Source organism: Macrobrachium nipponense, chromosome 49 (genome assembly GCF_015104395.2).
Source record: "Macrobrachium nipponense isolate FS-2020 chromosome 49, ASM1510439v2, whole genome shotgun sequence".
Taxonomy (NCBI): Eukaryota; Metazoa; Arthropoda; class Malacostraca; order Decapoda; family Palaemonidae; genus Macrobrachium; species Macrobrachium nipponense.
In genome coordinates this window covers 6,790,416-6,815,696 of record NC_087224.1, presented here as the reverse complement: position 1 = coordinate 6,815,696, position 25,281 = coordinate 6,790,416, and the positions used below count along the sequence as shown (strand labels likewise).

The 25,281-nt window shown below is 49.0% G+C and overlaps 1 protein-coding gene across 3 annotated transcripts in view; it reads right to left on the bottom strand.

Moving 5' to 3' along the window:
• The window catches only part of LOC135205298 (dnaJ homolog subfamily C member 13-like), a 683,293-nt gene that overhangs the window by 597,577 nt on the left and 60,435 nt on the right, over positions 1 to 25,281 (bottom strand). The window lies entirely within an intron of this gene.

Below are 25,281 nucleotides of genomic sequence, written 5' to 3'. Positions count from 1 at the left end.
CACTGCCAGATGATTTTAAGGCTAGTAAAGGGTGGTTTGATAACTTCAAGAAAAGAACTGGAATTCCGCTCTGTAATTAGGCATGGTTGGGAGGCTGCTAGCGCAGACAAGGCTGCTGCTGAGGCATTCGTGACTGATGTCCAATGCTTCCTTGAATTGTATCATCCGGACAAAATTGTTACGAAACAGGATCGTGAATATGCTCAATGAAAATTTAATGAGCCATTTCAGAAAAGTTATGCAAGGAAGGAAAAGGCACAGACATTGGATAAGTTTGTGATTAAAACGTTTCACCAAAAAAACCTAGAAGAGTTGAATCTCCGGAATGAGATCTCCCCCCCGACCTGGATGGGGGAGGGTCTCCTCCGCACAATAACCTCCTCCCCACCCACCACTCTCCTCTTCTCTTGTCCGTCAAGCCAGAAGTCTCGCCAGTCATAGTAAGTGTTCACTTTACAAACGTTTTTATAGTGTTAGTTTACCATTTTAAATTATATTATTAGATATATTAAGGTTTTTTACACTGACTTTCACATTATCTGTGTAAAAGAAAAATAAGGCAAAATATACATAATATATATTGGTTCGTAGGGGTCGAGAACCAATTAATATTATTCCCATTAAACCTTATGGGGAAATTAGCTCCGAGTCACGAACAATTTGACACGACCAAGGTCTAGGAACGGATTGTGTTCGTGAGTCAAGGGTCTACGTACACTACTAGTACTGTTTATCTATTCTAACTGCTCGTCAGAACGAGAGCTATTAAAGCTTCTAAAAAAAAGCATATCTAGTTCTATGTTTTTCTGACTTCCTCAAATAGGAAGTTACCTTATTTTCCTCAATCAAATTCTAACATTTATGACACTTTATCAATGAATAAATATTATATTTCCCTTTCTTGCAAACTATGTAATTGTCTACCGAAAACTTCAGTAGTTACACATCCTCTATTCTTCGAAAACTTCGAAGTTAATTCATTAAAAGTTATTAAAAGTTATTAAAAGCGTATGCCGAACCACCGATCCAGTACTTCCCTGTAAAAGTTGGCCCAGAAGATCGATGGCGATGAAACACGAAAATCAAATCAGGAGGGAAAGTAACACTATGTTTACATTCCCAGCGACAGAGAGAATCTGATTAGAAAACGGAAATGGTTCCTAGTCCTGCCACCCAGCGGCAGGCCGGTAGATCACCTGACCTACCTGTAGCGTGTGCCGCGAAATTCGAATTTCTGTCGGGGACGATGGAGTTGATAGCTATGTATATATCTGACAGGTAAGTTGAATGTATGAAATTGTATTTTTCCTAACTATACAAACCTGAGGTCCTTTTAACAATAGGAAGGTACTTAGCGGCAGTTGAAACCGGTCGTAAGCTTCCAACAAGGGGGTTCAGTAGTTAACTACTTGTCCGGCAGTTGGTGGTCAGCTCGACTGCGAGGAGAGGAGTCACTTTGCTTAGCACAGGGAACAGAGTGAGGGGTGGCATGAGGTGGGACTTATATGTAAAGGAACCTAAGTTTGTATAGTTAGGAAAAATACAATTTCTGACAAATTGTTATTTGCCTCTGACACGTATACAAACCCTCGGTCCTTTAACAATAGGAAGACTCACTTCTTGGTGGGTGGAATCTGAGTCTTATGAACAGACTGATGTTCGTCCTACCTTGGATTCCCTCCCTGGTCGTAAGAGCAGAGGGAGGGATCCTAGCCTCTTGCCCAGCTGATCGGGGTGGTGAACCGCAGGATCAGTGGTCAGATTCTGGTTCTGGACCAGATTTATAAGAGAGGAGGCAAGCGTACCCCTAATAAATAGCAAAAAGCAAGAACTAGTTCCTACTTCAAGAGCCAAAATGAAGTCATGGGTTTGTCTCTTGTTGGCTTCCACACACCCCACCCCCCCCCCCCACCCCTTGTCAGGGAGTGGTGGATAAACACTCCTATTCCTACTGAAAGGGATAGAATGGAGCTCGGTTGTGTAGTTTACCTGCATCGGCCTCCTGTTCAGCGCAGTGATGACTGCGGTCCTCTGCCCACAGGTAGAGGAGAAGAATGAAGGAGGAAAAGAAGCCAGTCACACTCTCTTTCACTCGTCCATTCATGCAGTCACACAAGGATGCGATGCTGTTCTGTCCGCTCGGGTGCTGGGTAGACTACACAACTTGTTGAGTAGCCACCACAGGTCCCAAGGAAAGTATCCAAGGACCTGTGGGTGATATCCCGAAGGTAGAATGAAGTGAAGGTGGTCTGGTTGGCCTTCAGAACCTGCGCCAGGGAGAAGTTCTTGCGGAACGCAAGGGTTGGACCAATACCTCTGACTTCATGGGCTCTCGGACTAAGGGTACGGTGTTGTCACTCCCAGCTGTCTCGTACGCCCTCTGATCACCTCACGCAGCCAGAAAGAAAGTGTTTTCTTGGATACTTTTTCCTTTCTTGGTAACCCCGGTGCTAACAAAGAGGCGTTGACACTCAGGCCCTGAGGTGCCGAGTTCTCTTCAGATAGTGCCGTAGCGCCCTCACAGAACCAATGCAGCAAACTTCCATCGCCATATTGATCGGTGAAACTCCTTCAGGGAGGGGATCGTGAAGGACTCGAACCGGTCGTCAGGGACCGAAGGATTCTGAGTCTTCGCTACGAAGTTCGGGACGAAATCAAGCGTCCCGGATCCCCCATCCCCTGGAATGCTTGACATCGAAGGAAAGACCATGAAGTTCCCCTACTCTCTTCGCCGATGCCAGGGCCCAGCAAGAAGAGGATCTTGAGGTCAGATCCCTGTCTGACAACCCTCGGAGTGGCTCGAAGGGTCTGCGAGTCAAACTCCTAAGGACGAGAGTCACATCCCACCCCGGGGGCTGAGTTCCCTGGGTGGGCAAGACCTCTCAAAGCTCTTCATCAGGAGGGAGATCTCAAAAGAAGAGGAGATGTCCACACCTCGCAGTTTAAGGACTAGGGCCAGGGCGGCTCTGTATCCTTTAACTGCAGAGACGGAGAGGAGCTTCTCTCGTTGAAGGAAGACGAGGAAATCCGCTACCTGCTGAAGAGTGGCTCTGAGCAGAGAGAGACCCCATCCACAACACCAACCAACCACGAAGACGGACCACTTACCCTGGTAGACAGCTGCAGAGGACTGTCTGAGGTATCCAGCCATCTCTGTTGCTGCGCTGCGAGAAAAGCCTCTCGCTCACAAGAGATGGTGGATAACAGCCAGCCGGAAGACACAGGGACTCGACGGACCGCTGGTACCGTTCTACGTGTGGCTGGCACAGGAGGTTTTCGTGCCAGGGGGGAATCTCTCTCGGCACTTTGGCAAGCAGAGCCAGTCAGGTCCAGGTACCAAACGGCCTGAGGTCGTTTGGGCACCACCAGATCATCCGAAGGTTCAGGGTGATCAGCGTCCCCTCCTGATTACTTTGCGAATCAGACAGAACGAGGAAAGGCGTAGACGAAGAGGTTGTCCACGGATGTTGAAGAGCGTCCTCTGCAGCTGCCCATGGGTCCGGCACAACCGAGAAGAAAACCTGGAGTTTTCTATTGTGCCGGGTGGCGAACAGATCCACTACTGGACGCTCCCACAGGTTGAAGAGCCTTTCCACCACATCTGGATGAAGGGACCATTCGGTTCCTATCACCTGATTCCCGACGGCTGAGCTTGTCGGCTACCACATTCCTTTTGCCTGGAATGTAGCGGGCCGACAGCTCTACGAGTGTGCCGTGGCCCACTCATGCACCTGCAACGTCAACTGGTGCAGCGGGAGGGACACTAGGCCCCCCCTGCTTGTTGACGTACGCCACTACTGTGGTGTTGTCACTCATCAACACCACCAGTGTCCCACCAGACAGTCCCGGAACTCTTGGAGAGCGAGGTACGCTGCCTTGAGCTCCAGGACGTTGATGTGAAGGTGCTTGTCGCAATGGTCCCATGCGCCTGCAGTCAGCAACTCCTCCAGGTGTGTGCCCCATCCCTCGATCGATGCACCTGAGAAGAGCAGCATCTCCAGGGGGGGGGGGGGTGCAAAGAGGCACCCCTCTTACGAGGTTCCTGTCATCCAGCACCAGGCTAGGTCCTGCCTCACCTCCTCCGTGAGGGACACGGAGAAATAGGGAGGGTCCCTTGCCTGTGACCAACACTCCTTTAGTCTCCACTGAAGAGACCGCAGGTGAAGACGCCTGTAAGGGACTAGCTTCTCGAGAGACGACAGGAGACCGATCATGACCTGCCACTGCTGAGCTGGTTGCTCCTGTAGAGACAGGAACTGTCTTGCTGCCTCCCTGACCTGCTGATCAGCGAATCTGCGGGGAAGACTCGCCCTGCTTACCGTGTCGATCTGCATGCCCAGGTACTTTATCCTCTGCTTGGGCTAAAGATCTGACTTCTCGTAATTCACTACGATCCCCAGATCACAGCAGAATTCGAGGAGTCAAATCTCCCTGTAGTTACTGCGAGCGGGAGCTCGCCAGGACTAACCAATCATCGAGATACCTCAATAGATGTATCCCTACCGAGTGGGCCCAAGCCGACACCAGCGTGAACACTCGCGTGAACACCTGTGGGGCGGTTGAGAGACCGAAACAAAGTGCCCTGAATTGGTACACTATCCCGTCGAGGATGATGCGGAGGTACTTCCTGGAGGATTAATAGATGGGTATCTGGAAATACGCGTCCTTCAGATCCACCGAAGCATGAAGTTGCCCTCCCTGATGGAATCGAGCACTGAGCGTGCTGTTTCCATCGTGAACCGAGTCTGGCAAACGAATCGGTTCAAGGGAGAGGGATCTATCAATGGATGCCAGCCGGCCGCCGCCCGCCGCCGATCGCGGCAGACCCACTGTCATCCTGGGTTCCTTCTTAGGTCCCCAGAATGACTTCAAGCCCAATGTGGGCTCGGAAGGTGGGAGCGGCGATCCTTCCCCGAGTTCGTTGTGCTGACAAGTCAGCGCAATTACCTCCTAAGTGAACAACCTCTGGATCTCAGGATTAGTGAACTTGCATCCTGTGGAGACGGACCGTCAAGCCCGTCCAGCAAGAATGCCTCCTGAGACCCTCATCCTACCAGGAGGAACCAAGACAGACCCCTCCTGGTCTCCTCCTGCCACTTGCACGTACGATCTGGTTGGTTTCAAGGACCGTGCCAGTTCGTAGGGCATCGTGGCGGGATCGCGAGGAGCGCGCCCCTCATGATCACTCCTGATCGCCTCGCTCTTCCCGGTGAAGCCTGAGGAAGTTGAAGGGATAGGAGAGGCAGACCTGACGCTCCCCCCCCCGCGCCCACCGGCAGAACCGATGTGCTGAGGGGGCTGCAGGCGATCACCAACCCGCGGTGGCGATCGGGCTGCAGGCCTGTTCGAGCAGATCTCCTGGGGAGAGCGGCTGGACCAAGAACAGTGGCGACGGTCCCGAGCGTCAGAAGAGCTGCTGCTGGTCCCCCTCCCCACCCGGTCCCGGTAGGAGCAGCGGTCAGGGGACCTGCAGAGTCCGCTGTCGCCGTGGGAGCGAGGCCTTGTCCTCACTGGCGCATTACGCCGGCTTGGGACCAGCCAGCCTAGGCTGGTTCAGGCGACCGAGGGGACCGCTTTCCTTTGCCTCGGAGCCTGCGAGCGGTCTGGGACTGTCGAGTCAACCCTGGATACCAGTGTATCGCCGCTGAGAGCGATCGTCCTGGTCTGGTGCGAATCGCCAGTCTTCCACTCCGTGCCTGGATCCTGGCGCCGAGCGGACTCGGTTGCCTTGGTCTTGGCTGTACCGTCACCCGCAGGTGACCGTACACTCGGTGACTCTCGCGAACGAGAGGCCAAGACGGTACCTGGCGTCGAGGCAGAACCTCTGGCGCCAGGCGAGGAGGTACCGGTGTTAGCCGGTACTCCTCCGGTCCCCTCGTTCTTCTTGCTTGCGGAGGGAGAGACGGGCCCCGTTCGCGAAGGAACAGGAGGACTGGCGGAAGTCCCAACCGTCCCACCGGAGTGGGACAGACCCTTAGAAGTCTCAGCGCGAGACCCTCATGGGGGGGAGGAGGCAACCTTCTTCTTCTTCAGCTGTGGGGCCTTAGAAGTTGAAGGGGAAGCGGCGGCGGCAGACGACGACAACGAAGAAGACGATGAAGACGAAGACGACCTTCCTCCTTTTCTTGTTCTTCATCAGCTTCCTCAGGACAGAGCCGGGGCAGTTGTTGAAGCAACAGGGCTTGACTGCACCTGTCTGGAAGGACCTAGGTGGGTGGGAGCAGCAACACCACGTGCAAGAACGACGGCGGAGGAACTGGTACCAGGACTGGAGCGGCAGCATACTCAGGAACAGGAGGCGGGGCAGGAACCAGCCGCATCCTCTGAACAGAAGGCAGGTCCAGAGGAGAGCTCTTGGGACACTGGAAGTCCGGGCCTGTAGCAGCAGCAAAACCCAGGTGGCGGCGTCACAGCGGGCAATTGAAACCTCCGGCAGCGGTGCCTGCACAGCGGCAGTCGGGGTCACCGAGGCTATGTGCTGAGTGTACACCAGGTGCGGCGGAGCAGCGTAGCTCGGTGTGGACACCTGTTGTGGTAGTCGTGGTGGTCGGCCCGTGGGTGTTACCAGCATGGCCCCTCTCGCCAGGTGACTCAGCAGCCCCTGGACCGTCGGTGTTCCTTGCAGCCCCTGCGAGTACCAGGCCCGTCCGAGATCATCCCCCGTGACAAGCAGGTCTGAGGAAGGAAAAGTCGGGTGAGTTAGTGGGGGGGTGGGGTCCCCTCTCCCGTGGGGGGGTGGGGGGGTACAGTTCCCACCCCAAGCGAAACGGAGGACCATGAGTACAACTGGATGTCGGGGTATCTCGGCCCGCCCTCAACTGATCAAGAGAGGAGGAAGGCGTGAGAAACCTCCCCCGAAGGGGAAGGAGCCATACGAGGGAGTTGAGATGGATGGAGAAAAGAGGCAAGACGTGTCTGTAACCAAGGTCGTAGCCGGAAAACCCTCCAACAACTCCTTGGCCGGCTAGCGCAGCTTCTTCCTCCCCCATAACGCTCCCACTGTTCCTTCGACCAAAAAAGGGATTTTGACGTAAGGAAAAATCATTCTGGCGCGATTGGCTCGTGTCGCAGCGAAATATCCTTTAATCTATTATTTCTAGGGTAAATGTACTAACACATACCAGAGAATAAATAAAATAAAGAAAAGGTCAGTATAACTGACCTCGCTCACCCTCCAGGAGGGTGTCGGTATGAACACTAGGCGAGTGAGACCACTACCACGAGCCAAATGCCAATAGAAATCTACCCACTACAAAACCCTCCAAGAGGGGAGCCGACCCACAGAGTGAGCAGCTCGTACTACTACTACTCATCCCATGCTGCCGACTGCTGCGGCCTCTGGTGGCCATCCTGAAGTTAGCAGACAATCTTGGGCGAAGGGATGGGTAGGGTGGGATTCGCTGCGACACGAGCCAACTCGCCCAGAAATAGATTTTTCCTTACGTCAAAATCCCCTTTTCTGGGCTCAGCTCGTGTCGCTGCGCGAAAATCGTACCAGAGAAATAGCACAAGATTGTAAACAAAAGTAATAAAATAAAACAGAATAGGTCTCAAATAAAAGATAAAATAAATATAAAGTGAATATAATTGCTAAAAAGATACATATACACAGTGATATAAAATTAGGAATATACTTAAATTACCCTTAATTCTAATAATGTTTCTTAACAAAAGGTAATTTACATATATACAGGTAAAATGGCTTACATGTAACAAAATGATATCTGTGTAAAGGCATGTATCAAAAATATAATAGCAATTAATATAATCAGATAACAAATTAATCAACAATGATAATATATAAAGGAAAGTATAGTGGACTTAATATACAACAAAAACCCGTAACCATTATAATACGATGTATCCCTAGCATAAAATAAGGGGAACATCCATGAGATCAATGTTTATAATCATCTGTGAGTGTCCCTAGCAAAACAATAAGGGGCACCCACTACACCATCATAAAGCAGCTAAGACACAAGGTGAATGCAAATGAACAAGGTAGGAATAGACGACTGTTGGGTGAGGCAGGTAGAAAGGAGGACTGAAATCTCACTACAGATTAGCTAGAGTCAGGGGAAACTATGTTACCCGCTGCTACTGCTGGAAATTTCAGAGCTTCCAAGGACTTAAGGTAGTGACGTTTGAACACTGTCGGCGATTTCCATCCGGTATACTTTTTCAACTCATCGAAGTTCATATGTTGAAAATAATTAATTGAGGTGGCTACTGCCCTGACATCATGTGCTTTCGGGGAAAGAGTCAGGATTGGCTTGCTTAATAAAGTACAGGATTTGTTGCCTGATGCCTTTAATGGATAAAGTTCCACCTTTTTCCCTCTTAAAGAGGGGGACCCGATGAAGATGAAGAGGTCCTGGACAGAAAGGCTCGTAAGGTTGAAACTGGGCAAAGGGATACATCCTGTGGAAGGGTAGTACCTTCCAAGGATCCCACCTCATCAAAGGATCTTCATTCTTTGCTAAGAAGCTACGTTCCGGAGAAAGTAGGACTTCCCCTGTGGGAAGGAATTGAATATGATCCGGATCCCTGGATAAAGCCGACAGTTCTGAAATTCTTGCTCCTGAAGCTAAGCTTAATAAAAATAGGGTTTTTCTTAAGAGCATTATAAACGAGCATGTGTCATTATCGGTTTCTGAAGCCAGTTTTAGAACATCGTTTAAGAACCATGAAACTGACGAAGGCCTTACAGAAGGCCTAAGTCTAGCACATGCCTTAGGAATAGACGAGAAGTAGGAATCCGTCAAGTCTATGTTGAATCAAATTGAAATATCTTTTTCAATGCTGACTTGTTTGTCGTAATCGTGCTAGTGCTAAATCTTTTTCAAATAAGGATCTGAAAAGGATATAGCTGAATTAACTGTCATGATTCTAATATCTGATTCTCTCAGGAAGATTGCTAACTTTTTGACAGCAGCATCATACTGTCTCAAAGTTGAATCCCTTTTATCGGATTCCAAGAAGAGAATATTCTGAGGGTCAATATTCGCATCTCTTTTTGCCGCAACTTCATGAAATCCATAAAGTTAGGGTTTTGAGAATCCCTGAGGAAGCGAACACAGTCTTCGTTTGTACTGACTGGGAGAGCCTGGGATTGGGGATCCGAAGAGGACGAAGGCCCAGCTCCAGAATTAGAGGATACCAGTTGCTCTTCGGCCAGTCTGGGGTGGCTACTAAGCCACTTGACCCTTGAATGTCCTGAGTTTGTTTAATACTTTCATGAGAAGATTCACTGGAGGGAAGACGATAAATCTTCTTCCAGTTGTTCCAGTCTAGAGCCAGGGCGTCCGTGGCATAGGCCAGAGGGTCCAGGTTGGGGGCTACATAAAAACGGTAGTTTGTGGTTCGCTTGAGATGCGAAGAGGTCCACCTGTAGCCCTGGAACTCTTTGAAGGATCCATTGGAACGAAACTGTTGTCCAGTGACCATTCCGACTCTAGGGGCACTGATCGGGATAGGGCGTCTGCTATGACGTTTCTCACTCCAGCTATGTGAGTGGAGGAAAGATGCCAACTGAACTTGTCTGCCAGGGAGAAGATGGCTACCATGACATGATTTAGATGACGTGACTTGGAGCCTCCTCTGTTTATACAATGTACTACACTGCGCTGTCCAGGACTAGCTTTATGTGGGAGTACTTTGGTGGGCGCAACCTTTTTAGAGTCAAGAACACTGCCATTGCCTCCAGTACGTTTATATGGAACTGACGGAACTGAGGTGACCAAGTCCCTTGGACCTTTTTGACCTGGGAATACCCTCCCCAACCGCTTAAGGACGCGTCTGTGTGGATGGTGATCCCTGGTGGAGGGAAAATGAAGGGGTACTGACACTGACAAATTCTTGACTTTCGCCACGGCCGAAGTCGATTCTTTAGAATCAGAGGGACTGAGGATAGTCTGTCCATGGACGTGACATTTGCCGCGAGCGCCAGATTCTGGTAAGGTCTTTCAGTTTGGCTTTCATTAAGACGTTCGTCACTGATGCAAACTGGAGAGAAACCCAGGATCCTTTCCTGAGCTCTCCTTGACGCTAGTTTGTGACTTAGAAATTGCTTGACTGACTTCGCTATTCTTTCCTTTGGCTGATGGGATCGACAGTGTGGGAGGATAGATTCCATTGAATGCCAGCCACTGAAAGTTTGACTCTGGAGTGAGTCTTGATTTGGTCCTGTTTATTTTGAAGCCTAGATATTCCAGGAACTGAATCACTTTCAGTGTAGCTCTGTTGCATTCCTCGACTGTTGGAGCCCAGATCAACCAATCGTCGAGATACGCTACTACCATAATCCCTTGTGTCCTGAGTTGTTGCACTACCCACTTCGCTAGCTTCGTGAACACTGGGTGCCACGTTGAGTCCGAAGGGAACTACCTTGAAGGAGAATGTCTGGTCTCCTATCTTGAAAACCCAAGATACGGACGGAAGTGTCTTGCAATAGGGATATGATAGTAAGCGTCTGTAAGATCGATAGAGGTGGTGACGGCCCCACGGGGAAGTAAGGTCCGCACCGTTTGAGATCGTGAGCATCTTGAACTTGTCGCAGCGGATGGCTAAGTTTAAGCGGGACAAGTCTAAGATTACCCTTCTTTTTTGTGAGCCTTTCTTTGGCACGCTGAACAAGCGACCTTGAAATTTTAATCTCTTGACTCTCGCTATAGCTCCTTTCTGAAGGAGGTCCTCTGCGTACTCTGTCAATTCTTTGGAAGGAAGTTGACGGAAAGGTCTGGCTGGTGGGTTCGTCAACCAGCTCCAACCCAGACCTTTTGACACTATGCTCTGAGCCCCATTCGCTGAAGTTCCACCGGTGTCGAAAGTGAAACAGCCTCCCTCCTACCTGAAGTTCTTCATTGGTTCTGGTAACCGCCTCGGCCTCCTCTGAAGTGCTTTCCCCTATTAAAGGGGCCTCCCCTGATCCTCTCCCACGAAAGGAACGCTTACCTCTGCCTCCCTTACCCCCGAGCGGTCATACTTCTGTGAAGCTTGACTCTCGAAGGCTGATTGTAAGCTGGAGAGATGGCGTAAGAGGTGGAGGGTGAGGCTGAGGGGATATCACATAAATTGGCTGTGATTGAGCTTTAGAAGTGGAAGGTTGGGCTGCCTGCACTAATGGTACCGCTGGAACTTGCTGAGGAAAGCGTGGTTGCTTTTCTGGTAAGGATGGAAACGCCTGGGTTTCCTCTGTCCCTTACCTTTAGGTGTTAGGTCTTGCCTCCTCTTAGCCGTAAGGCCCCAACGGTCCTTAAGGCTCTGGTTCAACCTCGTAGCCTCTGACTGGACTTCCTTTACCATCGCTTCTGGGAAGAGATCTGCTCCCCAGATGTTTAGCGAGAGTACCTATTCGGCTCATGCCGAATGGTTGCCTCTTGTAGGATAGCTTCCTACAATTCGTTCTAGCAGTGGCAAACTCAAACATATCTGACTGTACCGTTTGAGTCAGGGCTTTGGTCATGAGCTTAAAAAATCGGTTCTGATCCATAGGCCATGGCTTGCTACCTCGGACATAGCCATAGAGTTTAATTGATCTGGCTAGTCGCGATTTCGCGTCAAATTCAGCCTGAATAAGGCTATCTGAAGCCTGGGTAGCTTTTCACCAAACTGCTCCATAGCACAGTCCGGTTTGAGTTTTGCCCAGCTGAGAAGGTGTTCGGCAAGTCTTCCCACAATTCTCCAACTGATGGGGAGTAACGGAGAAGTGGGATCTGCTTCCTTCAACTGAGGTATGGGTGGGGTCCCTTCCCTTGGTGGGCCGCTGGGATGGTCGACCTCGCGATCTTGGTCAGGAACGGGAGCGGGGTAGTACTTTCATCCATTGTGAAAATGGTAAAGGGACTCTTAAAAGGTTGTATCTTGGTATTAGAACAATCCATGTCCTCTAAACACCTGAGCCATTCTCTTTTGAGCCTGGTCTCGTGAATAGAGGACTGTCTCCTTTGGTACCCTATCGTCCCGAACCATGGCTGAAGGTGTGAGCCTTGCGTATAGCCTATGAACGGAGGCTGGAGGTTCGGGCCGGGTAGAACTCGAAGTCCTCTATTCTCGAGTCCCAAATTCCGGTATAGAGATGAGACCGTCCTGGAAGGGGGCGTATGACGCTACTCTCCATGGGTTGTTCATAGAGAACGGAGGTAGCGAGTCATAGGGAGGAAGCTGAGTTCCACTTGTATTGGAAAGTGGAGGAGAGGCTAGAGGAGCTTCTCTTAGCCCGGCTATAATGGAGTCTTGGGAAGTAATCCTATCCGACAAACGAGAGATCATTTGTTCCATGCTACTCTTTAGGGACCCAACCAGGTCGCCCACCTGTTGCAACAGGCCAGCATTGGAGTCCAAAGCCGGAGCTGCTGCGGAGGTGGAAGGGTGGCTCTGAATCGGAACCAAGGGTAGCGGAACTGTGACTCTGCCGGAGTGCGAGATCTCTCTCTGGAGGATTTACTCCTCGAGGACTTAGAGCCGGAGCTAGAAGCTTTTAGACCGTCTGCTCCGAGGATTCCCACAGGAGACTTACGGGAGGAGGATGAAGCTGAGGTCGTCTTCTTAGACGACGATGACGTCTTAGTCAAGGTCATCACTGCTTTACTCTTGACCTTAGGTCTAACCGAAGCGTCAGGAGGAGAATATAATTCATCACCCGTAAAGCCTTGGAAGGATGGAGAGGTTGCAGGAGTAGAAGAAACAGTTACGCCCAAGGGAGACCCTTGGGTGTCCACCGTACCTACCTCGACCAACAGGTCGTCTACACCTACCATAGGTTCCATTAATATCTAGAGTCGCGACGTCTGTGGAGATATCCTGGTCTTGATCAGTTAATGAGGCAGCCAGCTGTTGTTGGATGAAGGCGATAGTCGGGGCCGCCTCTACTGGTCGACGTATCCTGTCGCCTTGCCTCCGGGGAAGATTAATACCGCCAACCGTTTCTCCAGGATGTAGGGCATACCCTTGGCGGCGTCTTCCCAAACCGCGACCCAGGCCCGCAGGGTAGCCAGTGCGGTATCCCTCACTGCCGGCGCCTGGAAGAGAGGGCGTAGATTAGATTTAAGAATCTCTTAAAACTAAAAACTTAAAGTATAACTTAAACTAGATGCCTAAGTTTTAAAATGAATGATGAAAACTTAAGCACTAAAAAGGAGCGGAGCAGCTACTGGAGATGGAATACTTACCCCGTCCAAAAGCTGGCTCACCAAGTCGTAACATATGGTACACGCTCATGGTACCAGACCTGGATGTCCCTTGCAAAGTCGCGCATGGAGCATGGGACCGGCAAACTTCGTGTCCACATGGGTCCTGAAGTGTTTGCGGCGCATCCCGGATGCTCACAGTTTGGTGGCCTGTAAGTGGGAAGACACATGAGTATCTTAAAGAGTAACACTTACAGACTAAAGGACAGAAGAACTCCGTTGCATGCCGGAGCTCGGAAAAAAATTTGGGCATAACCCCTCCCTGCATCGCCTGAATAGGCTATAATCCCCGGAGAGATCGGTAATGGACAGGTAAGGAGGGGGGATGGTTTAAGGTACTTAAGATAAACTTATAGTTAATCTAAAACACTTAAACCTAAAACACAAACGAACCGGACCAAGTTCCAGTGCGTAGCGGAGTGTAGTAACTCAGCAATACGGTAAGGTTAGCAGTGACCCCCACCCCTGTATGTTCCGGTCCACTCTACTGGGTGGGCTAACATCTTTCCACTGGATACCAGGACTCCGGTCAGGAAAGGAGCCCTAGTAAGGTGGGGAAAGGGCGAGAAGACATACAGGCTCGAAACTAGCACGGAGCGACCAGGTAGCAACGGAGGGGGGGAAAGGCCAGTACCCCCCACTACGTACCACCCGGCCGGACCGAGAAGCCGGAGGGGTCGAGTCCAGTCTGGGTCTGTCCCGACTCCCTAAGACCCCTTCCGCCTGGGGGGAGAGACGGGAGGCAAGGGCTCGGGTAGAATGAATGCGAGCGATGGGCAGACCGACCCACCCCCCGCCCGACTCTATGGAAGAGCGGGAGGGGGGGGTGGAGGGTGACTGGGCAGGCGTCTGGCTGTCTCGTGATCACGTAGTGACCACGAGGCGGTCAGACCAACATAAGACAACTAAGCCTAGGACAAACCAACTGATCAGAGGAGATGGCTATCGGGAAGCAACTGAACTGAAAAGCGGTTAGCATATATAGGCCCACTGGGCCGAAACCAACTGATCAGAGAGATGCTATAGGGAAGCAACCGAACTGATGAGCGGTAGAATAGGCTCAATGAGCCAGGGCCTAGGCTAAGCCAGACGCCTCATACCTAACTATAACAATACATTAAATAAATAAAAATGAAAGAAAGAAAACAATATAGCAGGAGAAAAAATCCAGGAGTGTACGACTAACCCGAAAGCAAGTCTACCACTCAAAGCTAGTCGGAGGCCGATACTAAGAGCCGGGACTAGGGTCTGGATAGAAGAAGCCTACATAAGGTAAAAGACATGCATGCATGACAAACCTGAGTAGACAGAACCATAAGAAAAGCGGATAAAAAACAATAATATAGAGCGTACGTAGAAAAGGGGATGTTCTAGGTATGGGAGACAAGAACGAACCCACCACGAGGCAGACCCATGCTGCCATGCTTCCCGACCCAGAGATCGTATTCTACCTAAAAACGGCAAATACTGTCTCAGGGCCGGAAAAAACCAACTAACCATAAATACTGAGTACTTAACTTAGCTGCTGCGATAGCTGCACGCTCCATTATAGATAAATCCAACGAAAGGGCACAAAAAAACACAGAGAGAAAAATATCACGTGTGACTCGTGTGCGCTAACTGAAAAGGATGGCCACCAGAGGCGCAGCAGTCGGCAGCATGGGATGGAGTAGTAGTAGTACGAGCTGCTCACTCTGTGGGTCGGCTCCCCTCTTGGAGGGTTTTGTAGTGGGAGATTTCTATTGGCATTTGGCTCGTGGTAGTGGTCTCACTCGCCTAGTGTTCATACCGACACCCTCCTGGAGGGTGAGCGAGTCAGTTATACTGACCTTTTTCTTTATTTTATTTATTCTCTGGTATGTGTTAGTACATTTACCCTAGAAATAATAGATTAAAGGATATTTTCGCGCAGCGACACGAGCTGAGCCCAGAAAATATAAGTATCACATGTCTCAGTGCGAGAGCATTCTCGCCCTCTACACCGAGTACAAAAATCATGAGGATCAACCTCTACAGATGATCGGAAGGCCCCACACTTTAGGCCCTCCACACCAGGGCACAATCTGCAGCAGATGGGGGGGCGAGGGGGTCTCTCTGGCTCTCGTGATTCCATTTCCATTACAATGAAGCACTGTATGAATATAAAAACACACATGTACTACTTACTTATATCCTTTGCACTAGCACACAGTAAAAGGAAAAGCAAAAAAGTCTTCACGCAGTAAAGCAAACCAAGCATACAACAGAAGTGGGCAGAGAGGCGAGCAACACGTCCATCCACCGACGTGGCCTAAAGCAAAGTGACTCCTCTCCTCGCAGTCGAGCTGACCACCAACTGCCGGACAAGTAGTTAACTACCGAACCACCTTGTTCGAAGCTTACAACCGGTTCAGCTGCCGCTAAGTATCTTCCTATTGTTAAAGACCGAGGGTTTGTATACGTGTCGGAACAAAGATGCTTCCTGAAGGGAGAGCAGAGGTTTTCACCCACCAAATGAAGCATTCTCTACCTACAACTGGTTCGATTGTGGGAATGTGAGAGAGAGTCAAGTAGAGTTGACGGCGCCAAAAGTTTGCGAGAACTTGCCATGCTTCTGTCTTAGTGATCAAAACTTTCTGTTTGAAAGGTGGTTAACAAATGATCCCCTAGTGTTGAAGAAGATGAACGAGGAGACTGTGTCGTTGGGCGTCCAACAGGCAGTAGTACCAGACTTCCAACAGCTGGTGCCAGGTGAGGCATGGAAAATGCCAAGCGAGCTGAAGCAAGGGAGTGGACGCCTCAGATGGCACAGAGCATTTTGGTATTGTAAAGTTGTTGTGCGTGTGTCTGTCTGGTTGTGGTGAAGTCGAAGAGGTTGGTAGTGCATTTCGGTGTCTGTGAGTGGAGGTTGGGGCAGAGTTGGTTTTGGCGGGTTGTTGTGCTGGGGTAAGTCGTGTGGTTGTCGTGTTGTTTCGAGCTGTTGGTGTTCTTCTGCTCAGTGATTTGTCGGGTTGTTAAGTTGTTGTGGGTTTGTGGTTCTTGGTTGGTTGGCTTGTGGTGTGATTATCGGCGGTGGTTGTGTCTCGGCTAGCCTATATCCAGCGGATAGCACAGCCTAGTCCTGAGTATATCTGGAGCCAAAGGTGAGCACGTGTGTGTGTGTCGTCGGTATTTTATTGAACCAATTGTCCTGCAGGTAAAAAGTAACGTAAAGGGGGAAGTGTGGCTGTGGGAAAATTTCGTCAGCTTGTACGATTAACGTAACTGTGGGGAGGGAATTTGCTTGCTTTTTTTTACTTAGCATTGATTCCGCCACAACGCGTCCACAACTCAATGAAAGGGAGACAGTTTTAAGCGACTCATGGACTCAACTACGTCCACATGAGTCAACTGAGTGAAAGAAAACGAGGTGCAAAAGAAAATGGGAAAGATTGGGAAACAGGGGAGAGGAGTTACGATGACTCTCCCACCTCGTTTGAAAGTGAGTCAATATACTTGAAAGCATTCCTATACAACATTGTTAGAGAGCTCTAAAGATAGAATAATATCTAGCATGGAAAGAACCTTAGATACTATGAACATTGTAAACTTGAAACATGATATTGTCATGTTACAATAAAGTTTTATACATACTTACCTGACAGATATATACTTAGCTATAGACTCCGTCGTCTCCGACAGAATTTCAAATTTCGCGGCACACGCTACAGGTAGGTCAGGTGATCTACCGCCCTGCCCTGGGTGGCAGACTAGGAACCATCCCCTTTTCTTTTCTAATCAGAATTCTTCTCTTCCACCTGTCTCCTGCGGGGAGGTGGCTGGGTGGGCCATTAATCGTATATATCTGTCAGGTAAGTATGTATAAAACTTTATTGTAACATGACAATCTCATTTTTATACATTCAACTTCCCTGCCAGATATATACTTAGCTGATTAGCACCCATTGGTGGTGGGTAAGAGACAGCTAACAACTGAAATAGACAGGTAAACAACATATGTTGTAGGTATTAATAAACCTTGGTTCCTACCTTATTAGGCTGAAGACTTCGCAGCTACTGCCTGGAGTCTGCTTAGCCTCAAGAGCCTCAGCGAGATATTGATCTATGGCTAAGAGTTCTTGTGGGTCTGCCAATGGGGTCTTATCCTAACTCGGGCAGAGCCTAAAGGCCTTTGTCATTGGGTGCTATTCCACTAACATGACAATACACCTTGTTCAAGGAGCACAAACCGATCCCGATCACCTGATCTAACATCCATGTTAGTTCTAAGAATTGTAAGGAGTTATCCCGAAACTCCTTACAAACAAACCAAAAACCCTCGAAACATAATACACCTTTCATTACAAAATATACAAAAAAAAATTTGTTACTCCCCTCTAGTCATACATACCCTTGATCCCCTACCAGCAATGGACACTCTTGCTCCCGTGCGACAGTAGTGAGCTTGCTAATACCAAGCACTATCTGACAAGAGGGTTTTTGTACGTAAGAACACAAAATTAAGGATCAGTCTTTGCTCCAAGACCAGTACTGTATCTGCTGATACAAAAGGACCTAGCGAGAAGCACTTCTCATAGGTCACTCTCACATCCTTCAAGATAATGAGATGCAAACACTGAATTGCACCTCCAATGTAGTCTCAATGATATTCTTTAGAGACATATTCTTTTGGAACGCCAAAGACGTTGCTACTGCCCTCACTTCATGAGTCTTGACCTTTAGAAGACCGAAGGATTCCTCCGAGCATTTGTTCTTTGTGAGCGTCCGTAATAACGCTGTCTCACAAATAGAAGAAAGCCAAGGCGTTCTTGGACATGAGTCTTTTGGGGTTCTTCACCGCACACCAAAGGCCTTGTTGACAAGCTCCCATCTGTCTCTTCCTCTCTAAATAGTATTTAAGAGCTCTCACTGGACAGAGAGATCTCTCTATCTCTCTGCCTACAAGGTTAGATAGGCGGCCTTTTACCTCAAAACTTCTGGGCCAAGGTTTTGACGGGTTTTCGTCTTTGCCAGAACACATTGTCTGGAAGAACAGATGGCAGCATCTCCTTTGAACCCCACCGTGGAATCCAGATCGTGTAATTCGCTCGTCCTCTTGGCTGTAGCGAGAGCCACCAGGAACAAGCATTTCCTAGTGACGTCGCGGAAGGACGCCAGATGTAAAGGCTCGAATTTATCCGATGAAAGGAATTTCAGGACCACGTCTAGATTCCAACTAGGTGTTGTAGGAGTAGCTGCTTTCGAAGTCTCAAAAGATCTAATTAGATCGTGTAGATCTTTGTCGTTAGCAATGTCCAGGCCTCGATCCTGAATACTGAAGACAGCATGCTTCTGTATCCTTTTATTGTCGAGACAGATAGGTGTGATTCCTCTCTCAGAAAGAGGAGTGAAATCGGCATATTCACTATAGAGGTACTGGAGGAGGACAGCTTCTGACCCTTACACCACCTCCTAAAGACTTCCCACTTTGACTGGTATACTCTTCTCGTCGAAGCTCTGCGGGCTCTAGCGATAGAGCCCGCAGCCTTGCGAGAAAAGCCTCGCTCTGACAAGTCTTTCGATAGTCGAAAGGCAGTCAGAGCGAGGACCTGGGAGGTTGTGATGAAACCTCTCGAAGTGGGGTTGTCTGAGTAGATCGTGTCTGTTGGAAGCGATCTGGGGAAGTCCACTATCCACTCCAGTACCTCCGTGAACCATTCCTGGGCTGGCCAAAATGGGGCTATGAGTGTCAACTTCGTGCTCTTCGAAGCTACGAACTTCCTGAGCACTTCCCCCCAGGATTTTGTGGAACGGGGGAAAGGCGTATGCGTCCACACCCGACCAATCCATGAGAAACGCGTCTATTGCGAAGGCTCTCGGATCTTCCACTAGAGAGCAAAAGATCTCTATTCTTTTGGAGAGGAACGTCGCAAACAGGTCTATGTGAGGTCTCCCCCACAGGGACCAAAGACTTCGACACACTTCTTCGCTGTAGAGTCCATTCTGTGGGAAGGACCTGATTTCTCCTGCTCAGTCTGTCCGCTCTCACATTCTTGATCCCTTGAACAAACTTGTGAGGAGAGTTATGCCTCTTTCTTCCGTCCAGGTTAACAGGTGTCTTGTCAACTGATAGAGGGAGAAAGAGTGCGTGCCTCCTTGCTTGCGTATGTAAGCCAGAGCCGTGGTGTTGTCCGAGTTTATCTGTATCACCCCGTCTCTGACTATCTCTTCGAAGAACTTTAAGGCTAGGTGTATGGCCACAAGTTCCTTGCAATTGATGTGCCAGGACACCTGTTCCTTTGTCCAGGTGCCTGACACCTCCTTGCCCTAGCGTCGCTCCCCATCCCGACTCCGAAGCGTCGGTAAATAACACTTGGTCTGGGTTCTGCAGAGCAAGCGATACGCCTTCGTTCTTTTGAAGCTGAGGGATCCACCACTTCAGATGATCTTTTACTTCTTTGTGGAAGTTGGAAGATGTCCGAGAGTTGACCCGTTTCCTTCCAACTCCACACCTCTTTGAGGAAAAAACTGAAGAGGGCGAAGGTGAAGTCTTCCCTAGCGAGAAGAACTTTTCCAATGAGGACAGGGTCCCTAAAAGGCTCAGGTAATCCCTCGCTGAGCTGTTCTTTCTCTCTAAGAAGCTCGAGATTCTCGACAAACCTCGAGCGATTCTTTCTCGCGAAGGATATACCCGAAAACCCCCGAGAATCCAATCTGAATCCCCAGATAGACCAAGTTCTGGCTGGGGATCAGTTGTGACTTCTCGAGGTTGACGAGCAACCCTAGCGAATCTATCATGTTCCTTGTTACTTCTAAGTCCTCCCTCCAAGCACTGAATCTTCGACTTGGCCCTGATCAGCCAGTTCGTCCAAGTAGAGGGAGATGTTTATCCCCTCTAGGTGAAGCCATCTTGCTACATTCGCCATCAGGTTGGTGAATACTTGTGGGGCTGTAGACAGACCGAAGCACAGAGCCCTGAACTGAAAGATCTTGTCTCCTATCACAAAGCGAAGATATTTCTTTGACAAATGGTGAATGGGAACGTGGAAAATATGCGTCTTGCAGGTCCAGAGAGACCATCCAATCTCCTGGACGAAGAGCCGACATTACAGAGGCGGAGGCGTTTCCATGCGAAAACTTCTTTTTCTCGTACGAAGCGATTCAGAGCGCTTACGTCCAGAACTGGCCTCCACCCCCCCGATGCCTTTGGTACTAGAAAAAGGCGATTGTAAAATCCCTGGGGAGTGTGGATCCTGCACAAGTTCGATGGCCTCTTTTTCCCACATTTGCTCCACCATTTGAAGGAGAGTTCCTCTCTCATTATCGTCTCTGTACCTCGCTGACAGTTCCGAGGCGTAGATGTAGGGGCGGGCTGTCGCGAAGGGGATTACATATCCCTTCTTCAGGACCGACACTGACCAAGGGTCGGCTCCCCTTTTTGCCCATACTCCTGCAAAGTTCAGGAGTCTGGCGCCCCACTGGTGCTTGGAGGAGCAACAAGTCACTTTGATTTCTTGAAGGGCCTAAATGAAGACCTTCCTCTCTTTCAGAGCTCTTCTTTCTGGCAGGGGGACGAGCCGCTGCACCTACACGAAAGGGCTGCTGAGGAGGACGAGATTCCTTCTTAACCGTCGACACTACAGGGCGTCCTTTCTTGGACGTTTGCGTTAGTAGGTCTTGTGTCGCCTTCTCAGTTAGCGAGCGAGATATATCCTTCACTAACTGAGAAGGAAACAGATGATCTGATAGAGGGGGGGCGAACAGTAAGGCAGTCTCTGGCTCGGAGAAACCCCTTTCGATAATAGGGATCCATAAACTGATCTCTTTTCAGGAGACCAGCACCAAAAAGGGAAGCCACTTCACCCGAACCGTCCTGTACTGCCTTGTCCATGCAGGACAGGACGCTATGGAGAATTCTGGGTTTTTTTCAGAAACTCCGGATCCTTAGATTTGTTGGCCATAACTCCGAGTGACCAATCCAGAAAAATTGAACACCTCTAAAGTGGACAAAAAGTCCCTTTAGAAAGTGGTTCAACTCTGAAGTGCTCCACGTCGCTCTGACCGATCCTGGAGTGACGTCTAGGAGGCCTCCACTAAATTGGAAAAGTTGGCATCTGCAGAGGCAGGTAGAGAAAGACCCATAGTCTCTCCTGTCCCATACCAAATACCTCTCTTCCCGTGCAATCTGGAAGGAGGCATGCAGAATACCGTCTTTTCTTTCCTAATCCTTCTTCTTGTCCATCCAAGAATCTAAAGAATGGAGTGCCTTCTTCATAGATATCGCAGGCTTCATTTTTAAAAGGCCGACGATTTTGCCGTAGCTGAGCTCGAAAAGAGCGAACGAGGAGAAGGAGGAGCCGCCGGACTAAGAGAATCTCCAAACTCTTGAAGTAGTAATGAGGCTAAGACTTTATAACTAGAAAGTCCCTCATTAGCAGGAGGTTTCGTCATCAGACAACTCGTCTAACCCTCGATCAGACGAAGGAGAAAGTTCACGTTTGGAGGGAGAGTCCCTCCAAGACCTCCTATGTTCTGAAGGAGAGGAGCTCCTATTTGGAGAAGAGTCATAACCTCCAGGAACGATCGAGTCCCCGACTCGCTCTGACTCCTGCCTCCTGACTCTGCCTCCTGACTCCACTGCCTCCTGACTCCGACTCCTGCCTCCTGACTCCGATCGCTCCTGACTCCGGGATCCTGCCTCCTGACTCCTGCCATCTTGGCTCCTGGCTCCTGCTCCTTGGCTCCTGCTCCTGGCTCTGCCTCCTGGCTCTGCCTCCTGGCTCCTGGCTCCTTGCCTCTTGCCTGGCCTGGATGCCTCTACACTCTCGGCTCTGGGCTCCTGCCTCCTGGTTGACTCCTCACTCCTGGCTCTTGGCTCCTGCCTCCTGGGTGACTCCTCACTCCTGGCCGGTGCCAGATGTCTGATCGTTTCATCCAGGTTCGTACCAGAAACCTCACCTCGAGTAGGAGTATCGATCCTGGAGGCAGATACCTCCATACGTTCTGGAGGATCTTTAATAGGAAGGGAAGTGTCTTTCCTTCTAGGAGGCTCCTTTGACAGGACTCCTACAAACGACGAAATCTGTTCCTGCATCGCCATCATGAACCTCTTTGTAGCCTCCTCTTTATCCTCTTCGGGAGGAGGGGAAGGAGGAGGGGAGGAGTCCATAGCCTCCACCTCCTGCCTCCTTCTCACTCTGGTTGAAAGAATGGTTCTTCTTGCCTTCTTCACTCCCCGATGGAGACTCCTCAGGGAAGTTTTCAGGGCTCGAGTCAATATTCGGGGCCTTCCAACTCCTCTGAGAGGCCGAGATCGATCTGAATCTCTCCAATCACGTCTCGGTGATGAAGATCCGACGACGAGAAACACTCACGTAGGACGCTTTTACTTTTACAATAGCGGTCCTTGGCAGTCTGGGGTGTCACAGAAACCGCCGAAGGGACACCTGATCGGTGGGGATTCTCCACAACCTCCTTTCGGCTTTCGACATTCCTTCTCCTCTGGGCATGTGAGCTGGAAGAGGTCTAGACCTAGGAGCGTTGCTGAGCCGACCAGATGCCCCCTCCTACTACATGGGGACACTCATATCACTGTCCACTGAAAAATCACTAGCCTTACCTTGTATGGCAGCCATTTTGTTTTCCATCAACTTGAAGGCTGCTTTAGATCCGCAAGTTCTTTTGCTGGATCTACAGGTTCTGCAATAGGAGAAGGGGCTGCAATGGAAGGAGAAGTAGCAATACTTACCCTTGGGGAAGATCCCAAGCTTGGAATTAGTTTCAGATCTAGAACTACTTAAACTTTCTATGAGAAGCCTTCCTCACTCTTTCTCTTTCTAACTACTTTTTTAAATAATTAGTTAGATTCTTCCATTCGTTCTCACTCAAGGTTTTCACATTCCTTACTAAGTATTAGTAAAAGAACATTCATACTCCCGCACCTCTTGCATACCGTGTGAGGGTCTACCCGAAGCTTTCTTTGGCAACCTCACCTTACAGCCTACATTCACAACAACGTCTCACAACCCATACCAGAGTCAGACATATTAAAGAAAATTCCAAAATCAAGTCCCACAAAACAGTCCACAAAACCCAAAAGCGTATGCCAATCCAACAATCCAGATACGTCACCAAAAGTCGGTCAAGAAGCCCATCAATTGCCGGTTGAAAAAAGAAAAAAAAACCAATCGAGAGGAACAACAACAATGTTGATGGGTACGGGCGACAGAAGAATTCTGATTAGAAAACGGGGATGGTTTCCTAGTCCTGCCACCCAGGGCAGGGCGGTAGATCACCTGACCTACCTGTAGCGTGTGCCGCGAAATTGAAATTCTGTCGGAGACGACGGAGTCTATAGCTAAGTATATATCTGGCAGGGAAGTTGAATGTATAAAAAGAAACATTAATCGAGACAGAGTAAGAGATTTAGCGATAGCCAAAGAAAAAGCATGCAACAAACATTTCAACGAAGAAAGGAGAAATAGTCTAGCAGAAAAGAATTTAGAATAACCAAAACATGAGAGCTCGGTTAAACCGTTACCCAAGTCGATGTCATATCAGAACATGTAAAACTCTCTACAGCATTATTATCTCAATAAAACTGTCTATACCTATACAGACAGTCCCCTGTTATTGGCAGACTCGGTTAATGGTGATCCAGTTCATGGCACTTGTCCAGCACCATAAAATCGGTGATTTATGGCGCCATAACGGGCCGAGTTTTTGGTTATCGGTGCCATAAGGTCCCGATAACTGAGTTATCGGCACCCATAACATAAAATACGTATATAGAGTGAAGATTAATGTTTACCAATACGGTCCTTAGCCGAACATGTTAAACGAGATTCAGACCATGAAAAGGGAGAAGTAGGTACTATTGGACAGCACAGAACCCCATCATCTCTATAACCGATCTGGTTCCCTAGTAGCTGACACTTCTCAAAGGCACACTATCAAAGAGCTGTCCATACAGACAAGGGCACCAGCACCTACTTCTAACAGGGGAATGCAAAAAAGAACTCACACTATGGAGGAATTCGGAACGTTCCCCATCACACACTCAGTTCAATTTGTATTAGAACTTGAAATAAGTTTATAACTTAAAATAAGTTTATGAAATGTCATATTTTAACTTCTCAATATGCCTTTCTGAACTGTGAATGGGGAGCAGAAGGAAGTCTCAATAATAGCACTACCAAAATGCCTAGCCTGAGTAGGGATAGCTGCAGATGAAGGGACACAGGGACACTAGGTAGGATAGAGCTGCAGATGAAAGGACACTAGGTAGGATAGAACTGACAGGTTTAAGTCCTGACCTAACTAATTTTTTTTCCAATATATCAGTTTCCCCTCTTTCCTATATCTGACATGTTCAAGCAGAGTGTCCTCAGAACAATCCCCTACATTCTTCACATTTAGTTCAAAGATCACAATCTGCACCCCTGCAGCCAGTACAAACCAAATGTTGATCTACTTCAAATTCCAACAGCCTGCTTACAACAAAATCATTCCTACACAGCCTGATGTTATTGGTTTTGTTTCTGGTGGAAAATATCCTAGGAAAATGAAATTACAATACCATAAACAGGTGTAAATCAGCCAAACTTCATAGAATACCAACAATCGCTTAACTGCTATGGAGGCAAGGAGAATTCTAACAAGGGCTAAAACATCTGAAACACACCTGGTAGAGAACAAGAAAACTAGACAGTCATCCAGGCAGCCATTCGATTTTCTGTTTGAATGCCGACTCGCCTCATCAGCGCAGAGATATAGCTAATTTTAACAGTAGGTAAGATTCATCTCAATTAAAAGTTATTTCTGTACCTGGACGACTGGATTATCTTTGTGAAGTTGATGGGGTTGGCCTAAGGCCAAGAGATCCAGTACTGGGCTTGGCAAGGCCCCAAGCTTGCTACAAATATCACAAGTCATTTCTGGAACCTACACAGAGTGGCCCAGCTGGGTTGGTGATTGATCCTCTTCCGTTCAAGGTTTTCTGACACAAGCTTGAGTAGACAATCTGTTATTACATAATCATGAAAGAATTCTCCTCCTCAGGGAGTATTCCTGTTAATGCCGGCTGCATTGCATACGCCAGTTTGTCTTCTCTGGAGAAGTTAGTTCAAAGTGCTTG